Source organism: Pteronotus mesoamericanus, unplaced genomic scaffold (genome assembly GCF_021234165.1).
Source record: "Pteronotus mesoamericanus isolate MK-2021 breed Mesoamerican mustached bat unplaced genomic scaffold, CSHL_Meso_final scaffold_651, whole genome shotgun sequence".
Lineage (NCBI taxonomy): Eukaryota > Metazoa > Chordata > Mammalia > Chiroptera > Mormoopidae > Pteronotus > Pteronotus mesoamericanus.
In genome coordinates this window covers 12717544-12733046 of record NW_026555325.1, presented here as the reverse complement: position 1 = coordinate 12733046, position 15503 = coordinate 12717544, and the positions used below count along the sequence as shown (strand labels likewise).

The window sequence follows — 15503 nt, the reverse complement described above, 5'->3', positions numbered from 1 at the left end:
TCCTTTTAGCACTCCCCACCCCTCCCCCCATGATGTGAATACTGGAATGCTTGAAATTGCCCCAAAGGCTCCTTAATCCAGCCTCCTTTTTTTTGTGTGTGTGTTCTGATTGGGTGTTTTTTGCTTCCTCAAATTCCAAATTGTTGATCTGATTCTTGGCTTCATCTACTCTACTGTTGATTCCCTATAAATTATTCTTCATTTCACGTAGTATATCCTTCATTTCTGACTTGTTCTTTTTTAGAGTTTCTATGTCCTTTTTCAGGCTGAAGTTCTCACTAAGTTCCTTAAGCATCCTTGTAACCATTGCTTTGAACTCTGTATCTGGTAGTTTGCTTGCCTCCACTTCATTTAGTTGTTTTTCTGGGTATTTCTCCTGTTTTTCATTTGGGACTTGTATTTTTGTGACTGCATTTTGCCTGCTTCCTTATGTTTGTTTCTGTGTGTTAGGTTGAGCTGCTACATCTCCCAGGGTGGCCTTGTATAGGAGTGTCCTGTAGGGCCCAGTGGTGCAGCCTCCCCAGTTACCCAGGCTGGGTGCTCCAGGTGTGCCCCGGTGTGTGTTGTGTACACTCTCTGTTGTGGTTGAGCCTTGAATGCTGTTTGTTTCACTGGGAGGGGTTGATCCCCTAGGCCAATTGGCTGTGAGGGCCAGCCATGACTACAGTGGAAGAGCTGCTATGCAGGAGCTGACCCTATGGAGGACTTGCTCTAGTGGGGCTTGAGTGCTCACCAAAAGCCCCATTAGTGCTTTGGTGTGCCCTTTGACAGTGTGGCTTGTGGAGGTGGTAGGGTTGTAATCTGGCGTGGTCTGAAGTGTCTACCGGGTGCACTGGCTCTGGGGCCTCCTAAAGGTACAAGGTCAGCCTCCACCTGTGCCCTGCCTGGGGTCACCTGGAATGGGCTAAAGAGTTATTGGCAGATGGCTGCTACTTGAGCTGGGCTCGGAGGTACCCTGGAGAGGCCAAGCTGCAAACTAAGGCCAGTTCCTGCTAGTGGCTGGCCTGGGGCCACTGAGCCAGAGGTACAGGGTATACAGAGGCCAGATGCTGCTTGTTTGAGACATTTCAGGAAAGTCTGGAGCATGACGCAGGAGAAGCCATTTGTATGTAAAAGCCACTGGGAATGGCTTGGGTGAGACTGTAAATTGAGTGAGGTGTGGCCTCAGGGAATCACCAGGGTTAGGGAAACAGTGATAGCCAGTTTGACAGAGACTTAAATATGGCACCTGCCTTCTAGCTTGGTGGGGGGAAGGGCTCATCAGAAAAATCATGGTCTCTGCCAGCACTTCTGTCTAGGAGAAGACTGCCCCCCTCCAGGTTTGCCTTGATGCCAGATAATTCAGTTCCATCCCATACATCCCTGGTGCCTTTTAAGCAGCTGCCTCAGTGCTGAAGCTTAGAGGGAGTGCATCCAAGTAAGTCCTTATGCAGGCCCTTTAAGAGGAATGCATGGGACTCCAGAGCCCTTTATCTCACTCAGCCTCAATTACTGCTGGTTTTTACAGCCAGAAGCTATGGACACTTCTTCTGTCATTGGAACCCTGAGCCTCGGGCCTGGCATGGAGCTGAGACCCCTCAATCCTCAGGAGGCACCTCCACAGTCAAGATATCCTTCCTGTTTTTATCTGCCACATGTGGGTGGTGGGACCAGCCTATTCTGCTACTCCACCCCAAATATCATCTTGATGTGGCTTCTTTAAATCCCTAGTTGTAGGACTTCCATTCAGTTAGTTTCAGGAGGTTCTGAATGACAGTTGTTCTGTAGTTTAGTTGTAATTTTGATGTGGCCGTGGGAGTATTTGACTACTGCATTTGCCTGTGCTGCCATCTTGATTGGAATTTCCCCCTTGCAAAATTCTAGTTACTAGAAATTGACCCATAATTATGGCATTACACACACACATCCGCACACTCCTTCTAACTCACAGTAAAAATGTATCTTTCAAAACCTCTTATGACGTAGATCTGCATCTGGAGACACTCACTGCTCTCAGTGCCTGGCCCAGCTTCTTTCAAAATTTGTTCATGAAATTCTGTGCAAGCTCAGCTTGGAGGGTGATCACTCTACACCCGCATATGCGTATGGGTCAGTCAAATCCTACACCAACTTTGATGCCGACTGGGATGCTTTGAACATTGAAACAGCCATCAAGACCAAAGGTGAAGATGAGATCACAAATGTCAACATTTTGACCAACTGCAGCAATGAACAGAGACAGGATATTGCATTCACCTCACAGAGAAGGACCAAAAAGGAACTTGCATCAGCACTGAAATCAGCCTTGTCCAGCCACCTGGAGACGGTGATTCTGGGCATATTGAAAACACCTGCTCAGTATGATGCTTCCCAGCTGAAGGCCCCAGCTGAAAGGGCTGTGGACTGATGAGGAATCTCTCATTGAGATCATCTACTCAAGGACCAACCATGACCTGCAGGGAATTAACAAAGTCTACAAGGAAATGTACAAGACTGACCTGGAGGAGGACATTGTTTTCGACACGTCTGGTGACTTCCGCAAGGTGAAGGTTGCCCTCACCAAGGGTAGAAGAGCAGAAGATGGCTCTGTCATTGATTATGAACTGACTGACCAAAATGCCCAGGATCTCTATGATGCTGGAGTGAAGAGGAAAGGGACCAATGTTCCCAAGTGGATCAGCATCATCACTGAGTGGAGCGTGTGTCACCTCCAGAAAGCATTTGAAAGGTACAAGAGCTACAGCCCTTATGACATGTTGGAGAGCATCAAGAAAGAAATAAAGGGTGACCTGGAAAATGCTTTCCCGAATGTAGGTCCAGTGTATCCAGAACAATTCCCTGCATTTTGCTGACTGACTGTATGTCTCTGTGAAGGGCAAAGGCACATGCGACAAGGTCTCGATCAGAGTCATGATCTCCTGCGGTGAAGTGGACATGTTGAAAATCAGGTCTGAATTCAAGAAGTTGAGCGAGTCGCTGTCCTATTACATCCAGCAAGACACCAAGGCTGACTACTAGAGAGCGCTGCTATACCTGTGTGGTGGGGACGACTGAGGCCCGAGGCGGCTCAAGTGTCCAGGAGTGGTGTTCCTGTGCTTCCAACTAATGATTCTAGAAAATCAGCTTGAGACTAATAGCCCCCCATGCCCATCCCTGTGAGGATGATGTTAGCATTGATCCTACCCCCACCTTATTTTAGGCCAAGCATTGCCTGGCTTTCCCAACTAGTCTCTCCTTTTAGCCAAACAAATGAACATTCCATGGAGCTGGAAGTGAAATCTATATGTAAACACTTTGCCTCTTGTGCCCTGTGTCATAAACAGATGAATAAACTGAATTTTTACTTTAGAAAAAAAAAATAACTCTTATAACCTGACAACTGGAAAGTTATGTGTTAATCCAATCACACTTGGTCAGTTCTTAATTCTACAAGCCCCTATGATTTACTTTTCTTTTCTAACCTTGATATTGGCCTAAAGAAAAAAATCTGTCTTTATTTTAAAGCAAAAAATTAAAAGGAAATAAACTTGTTGTAGTATATTTCCAAATATAAGAGGTTTCCCACCCACTATTCTTGAATACTAGAGTGGAAGTTGCTTTATAGTTAAGATTTACTATTGTTTTAATTGCTGAGACTTTATAATGGATTTAAATTTTTTAATATTTTAAAATGGATTTTGACATTAAAAATAAATAAAATAAAAAACCTGATAAAAAATAAATAAAATATTTAACTCTCAGAAAAATGATTTACAAGCTCCTTTCTATTATGGGGTACTCTCTTAATTCCTTTATTGAATCATAAGTTATTGTTTTGGGAGGATATGTTAGCTTGAATCAGCAGGAATCACTGCTAGTGTAGAATGCTTGTAAAAGGTCACTTTAAAGGATCTGTTAAATAAAAAAAGATAGCAACTAAATTTTTAAAAAGATTTAGTATGTAATCCTTGCAGAGAATGTTATGTCACTATTGCTAGCATTATTTGTTGTGGTAAACCAGACTTGTTTCCTCCCTCCCTCTCTTCCTTCCTTTCTTTCTTTCAGAGAGGGCAAGGGAATGAGAAAGAGAGGGAGACAAAGATTGATGCAAGAGAGAAACTTCGATGGGCTGCCTTCTGTATGTGCCCCGACTGGGGACTAAACTGGCAACTCAGGGACGTGTCCTGACTGGGAATCGAACTGGCAACCTTTTGTTTAGTTTGCGGGACAATGCCCAACCAACTGAGCCACACTGGCCGGACTGTAAACAAGACTTTTTATAATCAGTTTAATACATAGTGTACGATTACATTGTGGGACTCATGAAACTACACTAAAAAAATGAATGAAAAACAATGTTCTGGTGTTATATGACAGGAACTTGTGGTTCGTGATAAAAATTCCCAGTGACAGCATCATCCACAGATTCAAAAAGTATTATATTTCAAGTAACTTAATGGAAGTGAGGTATGTTAAAAGACTTAAGATTCATATGGAAGTACTAAAACTGTTTCAAAAATGTAAATAAAAAGTTAATATTTTAGATAGTATGTTTAAATATGCATGCATAACAATCTACAAATTAAACAGGGTAAATAGACACATAACTGCTTAATCTATGTTCCTAAATGTCTACATATTTGAGTTAAAGCCAAACCTTTTTGAATCTCTTCATTGGGAAAGCAGGAGAATGCCTTACAGTAAAGGGCATCACATATGCAGGCACATGCCTTATTTGCAGTTACAGGTCTGAGACAGATTAAAAATGTTGTAATAAAGCATATACTCATTTAGCTGAAATTTGGGAACCATGTGTATTGGTGTAGAAAACATTGGCAAGGCAATGGGAAGAGTGGCAAAAATTTATTGGGAAAATGTAGGGTATAAAGAAAAGTGTCAAGTAGTAACACTCCCAAATGGTGTCTCAAGCCAGTGATTTGTACCGCTGGGCCTACTCCACTGTGTCTGTGCTTCTCACTTGCAGGTACAACATCCTATTTCTGTCTTCCATTCACTGCACCTTTAACCATGACCTCTTCTGATCACATCTGTGTTTATTCATATTTTATTCAACAGTTAGTGAGCTTGATAATTATGCTATGTGCTGTAGTACAAAGGTGGAAAGACACCACTTTATTCAAAGCCCAGTGTAATGCTTGGCACTCAAGAACAGAAAGGACAGTGGGCTGAAGGGAGGATGAGAAAGGATGGAGAGAGCAAGGAAGGGTCATCTTGGACTCTCAGGGTCATCAAATAGCAATAGACCCTGATGACTGAACCTGTTTTGTTTTGTTTTTAACAGTCCTTTCTTATGTTCATTTTATTACCTTCCTTTTCCAAAAAATCTTCTTCAGTGGTCTCTGATCATTAGATCAGACCACCTCTCGTTTTCTCTAGTTATGAATTTTCTGACCCTTTGATGATTTTTGTGTGTTTGTTTTTTGTTTTTGGTCTGCTTGCTCTCTCATGTGACTCCAACTTCCCCGGGACTGGCTGGCTGGCTCCAGTAAGTAATCTGTGGATCTACCAGATAAGAACATCCGAGTGATTACTGCCAAATGTCTCCCTCATGCTTCAGCAATCAAAATTACAAATACCTGATGGCTGGGTATTGAGTACACCAGAAGTTCTCAAAGCATCATCCTGAGACAAGCATCATTATTGCCAATAACATCTGGGAACTTGTCAGAAATGCAAATTCAGAAGCCTGACCCCAGAGTTCCTTAATCAGAAACTCTGGGGCCGTGTGGGGTGGGGGTGGGGATCTGTTTTTTAACAAGCCCTCTAAGTGATTTTCATGCATGCTGAAGTTTGAGACCCATGGCTTAGAATAATGCCCACCCTCCCTTCCCAAGACAGAGCCGGTTTCACATCTATCTCCACACTTCACAGGCAGCCAGCCCTCTACTTGCTTTTGTCTGTGGGAGGATCACTTTTTTGCTGACTCTTCAGCCTTCTAGAGGCAGCTCAATTATAAGGGCTTTAAGAACCCCTTGCGGAGCATAGGTCCAGGGGCTATGTAGCTATTGTTTACTTATCTACATGGCACTAATTTCCTCAACATTTATTTTGTGAATTTGGAAAATGCAGAGAAGTTTAAAAATGAAAATAAAAATTGAACTGTAATCTTACATCTGAATAATAACCACTGCAAACATATATGTACCTACTTTCAATCATTCTTTTTAGAAAACCTTAAAAGCACATTTCCCATTTTAGTCTCACTCTCCTCCCTCCCACCCCAAAGGCAACCTCCATCCTGGTTCTGGTCTGTTGCTTCCAGGCTATGTTTTCATAGGTTTATTCCTTATTGTATATAAGCAATATTTGATATTGTTGTATGTCTTTTAAACTTTTATATAAATATTATTATACATAGCATTCTGCAACTTGCTTTATAAAATTTAACATTGTTTTGAGAGCTGTGTTAAGATATATCGATCTAACTCTGTTGCAGATATATTGATCCAATTCATTAATATTTAACATCTGGATAGCATTGTATCATTAGTATATAACTATCTATTGGTATATCATTCATATTTATTTAGTTAGGGTCTGCACATTTTCAACTTTACAGGCAGTGCCAAATTGCTCTTCAAAGTAGTTATATTGATTCCAAATTTTTTCTAAGTATAAATATGTCTTTTTCCTTTAAATATTGAGTCATTACCACTTTGTACTTTATTTTTGTACTGAGCATTTTATTATGGCATTAAATATTTTTCCAAAATACAGGTTTAAATTGCTGAATAGAATTTTCTTGGATAATTGTATATAATTACATAGATTTTTCTCCTAAATTCTCACAATTAAAAATAAATGTGAGATAAATATTCCTGTATATAAATCAATGGCCATTTTGATAATTCACTTAGAATTATTTGTTAGAATTAACTGGATAATTTTAGGGCCCTTCATAAATTTTTTAAAGTGCTAAGAGGGTGGTTTTAAGAAAGCACTTCAGATCATATTTCTCAAACTTTTGACACCCATACATGCCCTCTTCTGCTACGTAGTAAAATATATTCTTTGTGTCTCCAAGATTCTGATAACTTTATCTTCTATATAAACCCATCATTCAAGATTTAGTCAAGCTCTATTTTTATGGTTTGTATTATAAAACCACAGTTTTTCCTCTTTTCTAATTTTTATAAATTTAACATAAAAAACTACATATCTACAACATTTTCCCTCCACCTCTCCTAAAGATTCCATTATGGCCCACCTTGTTTATAAGGCTTGGGCTAAGTCCAATATTCTGCATAAAGGATAGATCTTATACTTATGACATAATTTAAATTTATTTGACAGTTTTAGTAGGAATAATAATTTAATTCAAAAAGTGGTGTGTGTGCATGTGTGTGTTCTAAAGAGAATATATGTCATAATTCTACCAATATTTTTATTCTTCTGCTTCTTTTCAATATGTGTATTAGTCTATGAGAATTGGCTTGTGGTTAATTGAATTTTAGTGATTTGATTTCTTTACATTCGCTTTTTCTGACCAGGAAGAATTCTAATTAGTTGTCACCACATTCCAGAGACTATTATATAAACCCTCCATACTTGCTCACACTTTGTTAATTCACTGACTCTTCTTAGTGTTTGATTTTTTTTATCATTTGCTTGTTTATTGACTATTTCTACCCACAGGAATGTAAAACTCCCTCAGGGAAGGAATCTTGTCTCTCTGTGACCATTTTACATTCCCAGTTTCAGACTATGCATATTCTAATTAGTTACATAATTTTATACTCTGATTTTTATGATGTAGACATATACAGCTATAACAACACATGTCTAAAGTGAAAGAAACATTTTTAAAGTAAGCCAGGAGAAGCCAATGAGATGTATTTAGACAAAATATACAAAGGGTTTTTTGCTTTAGATTTGTCCCTAATGATCTCATAATCTCTGAGTGTGGAAAAAGTATGACAGAGTTTCTAAGAAAATTAATATGCTAACTTGCTAACTTTATGCATCAGAGTTTTATTTATTAAGTGAAATATATATAAACACCGTAATTAAATTACTAAAGTAAGCACTAAAATAAATAAATGCAACAATATAAAAATTAAACACATTATTAATGCAATAAATCTTTTTCTCAATTGGCATTACTGACATTCTTGTCAGCCTAAGAATACACTCACTACGCAGTATTGATGCAAATTTTTAGAGTTATACCCAAAACATCATGAAGATAACTTTAAAAATTTCATGAATGACACCATGAAAATAAGCAAGCAGATATTCTTCATAAATCTTTCTGAATAATATCAAACACAATAAATCTTCTGAAAAAGGTCACACAAAACTAATGGTAAAAATAATGAATTGATTGTTGAATCATGTGATATGAGTAAATTCTAATAAATGTTTATGATGACATCATGCATTGATCTTGTGCTCAGTAGGTTTATTTGGATACTTAGTAGGAGAGAATGAATACCCAATGAACTATTGATTTATCAAAATTGAGAATATGTAATTGGATAATATACCAATATTTAATGTTATATAAATCTAAATCATTATACTTTTTAATACTGTTATTATTAGCTCATGAAACATTTCCAGTTACATAAGAAGTGACTCCATTCCTACATTTGCAAGAGTGAACAACTCATCTTCTCGAATTGAGAACAAGTAGCACATAAAACCTACCTCTATACTTGAATTCCAAAACAATATATGCCCACAATGATAGATATGATTGGATTAAGAAATAACATCAACATTAGCATTTTGGAGAGTAATGTCTGAGTGGCTACAAAATAATCTTTTGATTGGGTAGTAAATGGATACTCATAATCTTTCCATCATTATTAGTTAAATGATGCTTATTACAGTAACCCTAAATATTATTTCCCCTTTTCAATTACTTTTCAGCAATTAATCAAACAGCTCCTTCATAGAACTGAGTCAGCCACTCCATCCAACCTTCCCATCTGTTTCACCTTTCACCTATTTATTCAAGCTATACATTTTTACTTATCAGCACACTTATCTTGCAGTTAGATATTACATTAAAAAAAAAAAAACAAACCTTCCAATGGATCAGTCAGTCCCATTTTCACTTTGGTTATTATTTCCATTTGGTTCTTATCTTCACTGTGCAGCCACCTCTTCTAAAACGCACTTCTGAGATATATCCTTTGTAAGACACCTAATTTCTGCCACGTTTTCCTTACCCATTCCAAACTCCCCCAGCACGTGTATGTTTATTTTATATAGCTGTATCAGAATACTTTAAGCATATCTTTCCTGCTCTGATCTCTGAAGCTCTCTAGTTCTTAATGTCCTTGCCCTTTCAGTGTAGAAGAGTGTAAATGTAAAAGGACACTACATAATGAAAAAGGGGGCAATCCAACAAGAGGATATTACCCTTGTAAACACTTATGCAGCCAACAAAGGAGAACTAAATATGCAAAGCAAATATTGATGGACATAAAGGGAGAGACTGAGAGCAATACATTCATACTAGAGGATTTTAAAAACCCACTGACATCAATGGATAGATCTTCCGGACTGAAAATCAACAAAGACTCACAGAGAATCAAGATGGTGGAAGAGTGAATGGAAGTCACACTGACCTCCTAACAGGAACAATCTGGAATTACAACTAAATTGTGGAGAAATCACCTGGAACGAACAACTAAACAATAGCGAGAGAGGAACCTTATAACCTTGGACAGACAGAAGAATCAGCATTAGCACAATCAAACTGGTAAGGAGTGCGGGAGAGACTCCGGAAAGTGGGCGGGGAATCCACAGGTGGGAGCGCCAGAGGGATATTGAAACAGCAGTTGGATCCCCCTGAGAAGAGCAGGGTGTAAACCAAAAGTGGGGATCTCTAGCCTACAGCACCAGAGCCCAAAAAGTACACAGAAAACAGCCACCTGTGAAAAGTGGCAGGGTTGCTCTGCCAGAGACAGGTAGGTGGAGACGCAAAGAGCCTTTTAAAGGGCCAACACATAACTTTTTATATACAGGGACTTATTCTGGTCTTTTGCAAAGGTGGAGGCAGAATGGGCTAGAGACACCCAGAGAGAGACTGGGGAAGGAGACTTTGGGGAGAGAACTGAGAGAGTAGCTGGCGGAATCCTAGTGCTGACTCATCATCCCCTTTCGGGTGCCAGCCATCTGGCTCAGGCAGACCACTCCCCTGAGCTGTAGCAGCATGAGAGGACATAATAACCCCACCTTCAGGAGGGACTCTGCCCTGCCCTGTGCTGCCTAAGCCTGACTGCTAAGGGCAGAGTGACTAGATTAAAAACTGAAGGAGACAGCCACAGACAGTAGATTCCTGGAAGTCTTCAACAGACTGCCTAAGGTCAGACAGGGTCAACATCTGACATCATCAGAAGCAGATCTAGAAAGAAAAAACCGCGGTCTCCTTCCATAGAAGTTCACACCACAAAGTCAGGAAGTCAAGACAGATCAATTTAAGAAGGAGAAGCAAAAAAGAAGAGTCTCACAAATAATGGGAAGACAAAGAAACACCCCCCAATCGAAGGGAAAGGAGGAATCCCCACAAAGAGAACTAAATGAAATAGAGGCAAGTCAACTATCAGATGTTGAGTTCCAAACAACAGTTCTAAGGAAGCTCAATGAGCTCAGTGAGCTCAGAGAGAATTACCAAAAACTATGGGGAAACTACGACGAACTTACTGCAAACTATATCAGCATGAAAAAAGACACGGAAACTATCAATAAGAGACCAGAGGCAATGAAGAATACAATTTCTGAATTGAAGAGCACAGTAGAAGGACTCAAAAGCAGGCTAGATGAAGCAGAAGATCCAATCAGCGAGCTGAAGGATAAGGTAGAAAAAAGCTCCCAGAGAGAGCAAGAAATGAAAAAAGACTGAAAAAAAATGAAGAGTCGTTGAGGGAAACGCAGGACAATCTGACACATAATAATATCCATATAATAGGGATACCGAAGGAGAAGAAGAGGAGGAAGGGATAGAGAACCTGTTTGAAAAAGTAATAATGGAAAACTTCCCTAATTGGAGGAGAGAAAAAGTCATACATGTCCAGGAAGCACAGAGGGTCCCATTCAAGAGGGACCCAATGAGGCCCACTCCAAGACGCATCATAATTAAAATGGCAACTATCAAAGACAGAGAATCCTAAAGGCAGCAAGGCAGAAAGAGGAAGTAACATGTAAGGGAGCCCCAGTACAGCTAGCAGCTGACTTCTCAACAGAAACACTACAAGCCAGAAGGGAATGGCAAGGACAATTCCAAGTGATGAAAAATGAAGGCCTGCTATCAAGACTGCTCTACCCAGCAAGGCTCTCAGTTAAAATGGAAGGTGAAATAAGGAGTTTCCCAGACAAAAGGAGGCTAAAAGAATACATCGCCACCAAACCAACATTGCAAGATATGCTGAAGGGACTGCTTTAAAAAGATGAAGAAAAAGAGTCTATGAATACCCAGCTCCTTTCACAGTCACCAATACTTGATGCTACCAATATTTTTAATACTTAGTAACCTGATTGTGACAATGATATGTTATATAACATGTTAACATGTTATTTTAATTGTTCCTTTATTATTTGTTGAAACTAAACCTGTTTTTGTATATTTCTTGCCTATTTTGACTATTTTTAAAAAGCTTTAAATGACTTTTTGGTATTTTTTATCCATTTTTTGACTAAATGTTTGTAGAACTTTTCCCTAAAGAAAAGCCTATTAACCCTTTTTTAGATGTGTTGTAAATACCTTCCAAATCTATTACCTGTCCTTTAACTTTTTTGATATTTATATTACTGTATAGTCTTAAATGTTTAATATAGTCATATTGTCAATATTTTACTTTATAGCTTCTGGGTGTGAATATTTTACATCATGGTAAGAAAAATATTAGTTTGTATTATCTGCTAAAACTCCTTAGATTCTACATTTTGATTTTTAACTCACCTGAATATTTTTTGTATGATGTGAGAAATAGGGCTCTATATTTGTTTTATTTCAAGTAATAGTAGTCTGTGGACTTTATTTGTTGGATAAGCCTTATTTTCCCCATTGATTTGAAATATCAACTTAATCATATATTACATTGTTAGATATATATGTTTGTTTCTAGAATGCTCATTTTATTTCATTGATCTACTTGACTATTTCTGTGCTGGTGTCATGTTGTTTTAATTGCTGAGACTTTATAATGGATTTAATTTTTAAAATATTTTATAATGGATTTTGACATTAAAAAAATAAAATCAATCTGCATTAAAAAAAAAGAAAGAAGGAAGGAACTCCTGCCTTTTGTAACAACATGGATGGAACTGGAGAATATTATGGTGGGTGAAGTAAGCCGGTCGGTGAAGGACAAATACCATATGGTCTCACTTATAAGTGGAATCTATTCAACAAAATAAATTAACGAACAAAATAAACCACAGACACAGAAACATGGAGCAGACTGAAAGTGACCTGAGGGGATGGGGAAGGAGGACAATGGTGGAAAGAAGGAGAAAGGAATAAACAAAGAATATGTATGAATGACCCATGGGCATGGACAACAGTGTGGGAACTGACTGTGGGAATAGGGTGGAGGGGGTGGGATGGGTAGAGGAGGGCAAAGGGGGAAAAACTGAGACAGTTGTAATAGAATAAACATGATTTTTTTAAAAAAGAAATCCTTCTCAGCATACAATTTCCTGAGGGCTCTAATATATCTATAGTTAATGATTAATATCTTTATAAATGCAAATATTTAATGAGAACTTAGTAAATATTAAACATTGTGCTAAGTGCTTTACAACAAATATGTTATCTCATTTAATCCTTATAGTAACCTTATGAAGTAAAAAGCTATCCCAATTTTACATAGGGAATGAAGAAAGCAATAAAAACATGTTACTTGCATCTTACTTACAGGTCTAAAGCCAAACTAATCTCTCAACAGAAATGATAATAGATATAAAGAGGTGATTAGATAAATCTATCAATGTTTATAAAAAAACAAAACAAAAAATATCAAAAGGTATTATCTGTAGAGGGTGAGATTGATAGTTTTGTTTATAATATTTGCTGTGTTTTGAAATTCTCTGCATAAGCCTACATTTGCAATGTTTGTAATCAGAAAAAATAATAAATTCTATAACATGTAAGAACTATTAAAAAAAAGAAAATCACCAAAGAAATGGTGGTTGTAACTGACACACTAGATCAGATGAATTTAATTGATATCTTCATAATATTTTATTTTAAAGCAGCAGAATATGTATTCTTCTTAAGTGCGCGTGGAACAATTTTTCGGATAGAGTACATGTTAGGACATAAGACAAGTCTCAATGAGCTTAAGAAGGCTGAAGTCATATCAAATATCTTCTCTGACTATAATACTATGAAACCAGGAATCAATCATAAGAAGAAAACTAAAAACATACTAAGATATGGAGGCTAAGAAACATGTTACTAAACAATAAATGAGTTAACAATGAGATCAAGGGAGAAATCAAAATATACCTTGAAACAAATGAAAATCAGGGCACAACAACTCAAATTGGACACAGGGAAAGCAATCCTAAGATGCAAATTCATAGCATTACAGACTTATCTCAAAAAACAAGAAAAATCGCAAATAAACTATCTATCTTTACACTTACAGGAAGAAAAAGAACAACAAACAAAACCCAAAGTGAGTAGAAGGACAGAGATGGTAAAAATCAGAGCAGAAATAAACACAATAGAGTTTAAAAAAACAATATGAAAGATCAACAAAACCAAGAGTTTGTTGTTTGAAAAGATAAACAAGATTGAAAGACATTTAACAAAACTCATCAAGAACAAAAGAGGACCCAAATAAAAGCAGAAATGAAAGAGAAGTAACAACAGACACCAGAGAAATGCAACAGAATGTAAGGAAATATTACAGACAACTATAGGTCAACAAACAGGACAATCTAGATGAAATGAATAAATTCCTAGAAACATTCAATATTCCAAAATTAAACCAGGAAGAATCAGAGAATCTGGACAGATTACATTAGTGAAACTGAAGCAGTAATAAAAATTAAGACCCAATAAATGAATATCCTGGATCAGATGGCTTCACAGGCGAATTTTTGCAAATGTTCAAAGAACTAACTTGTCCTTCTCAAACTATTCCAAAAAACTCAAGAGGAGAGAAGACTCCCAAGCTCATTTAAAAAAAAAATTATCCAAGGACATTTTTCATTGCTTTTAGAGAGGGAGTGAGAAAGAGAAACATCAATATGAGAGATAAACATCAACTGGCCACCTTCTTGTATGTGCCCTGACTGCGGATCAGACCCACAGCCAGGGTATGTACCCTGACCTGGAATTGAACCCATGACATCTATGGGACAATGCTCCAACCAACTGAACCATATCAGCCAGAACAAGTTGCATTTTTATACACCAATAATGAATGTTCAGAAAGAGAAAGTAAGATAATAATCCCATTCACAATTGCTTCAGAAGTAATAAAATATCTAGGAATAAATTTAATCAAGGATGTAAAAGACCTGTACCTGGAAAATTCTAAGACACTGAAGAAAGAGAAAAAGATGCAAATATGTTAAGCATATACTGAGTTAATGGATAGGAAAAATTAACATCATTGAAATGTCCATGGTACCCAAATCAGTCTATAGTTTCAATGAAATTTCTATCAAGATACTAATGGCATATTTCACACAAGTAGAACAAACATTCCAAAAATTTATATGAAACCACAAAAAATTCCTGAATAGCAAGCGCAATCTAGAGAAATAAGAACAAAGTTGGAGGGATCATGCTGATATCAAAGTATATTACAAGGCCATAGTAATCAAAACAACATGGTACTGGCATAAAGAGACATATAGATTAGTGGAACATAACAGAAAACTCAGAAATGAATCCATGCCAAATTAATATTTGAAAAGGGAGGCAAAAACATACAAGGGGTAAAGATAGTCTATTCAATAAATGGTATTGGGAAAATTGGACAGCTAATGTGCAAAAAAATGAAACTAGACCACCGTCTTATACCACAGGCAAGAATAAACTCAAAATGGATTAAAGGCTTAAATGTTAGACTGAAAGCCATAAAACTCCTGGAAGAAAACGTAGGCACTAAAATCTCAGACATTCCTCATGGCAATATTTTTTCTGATCTCTCTCCCTGGGCAAGGGAAACAAACAAACAAATAAAAAACAACAAAAAACAAGTGGTACTACATCAAACTAAAAAGTTTTTGCACAGGAAAGGAAACTATCAACAAAATGAAGACAACCCACTGAATGGGAGAACATATTTGTCAATGATACATCTAATAAGGAGTTCATATCCAAAATTTATAAGGAGCTTATAAAATTCAATACCGAAACAACAACAACAACAAGCACCACCACAACCAAAAACTAATTCAATTAAGAAATGGGCAAAGGACTTGAACAGTCATTTCTCCAAAGAAGACATACGGATGGACAATAGACATGAAAGGATGCTCATCATCACTAATCATCAGAGAAATGCAAATTAAAACCACAATGAGGTATCACCTCACACCTGTCAGAATGG

At 37.5% G+C, this 15503-nt stretch overlaps 1 protein-coding gene and 1 pseudogene across 2 annotated transcripts in view; one reads left to right on the top strand and one right to left on the bottom strand.

The window, feature by feature from the left end:
• The window catches only part of MBD5 (methyl-CpG binding domain protein 5), a 148635-nt gene that overhangs the window by 54427 nt on the left and 78705 nt on the right, over nt 1–15503 (bottom strand). The gene's annotated exons all lie outside the window — the stretch shown is intronic.
• On the top strand, nt 1517–3033 carry LOC129061790 (annexin A2-like; annotated as a pseudogene).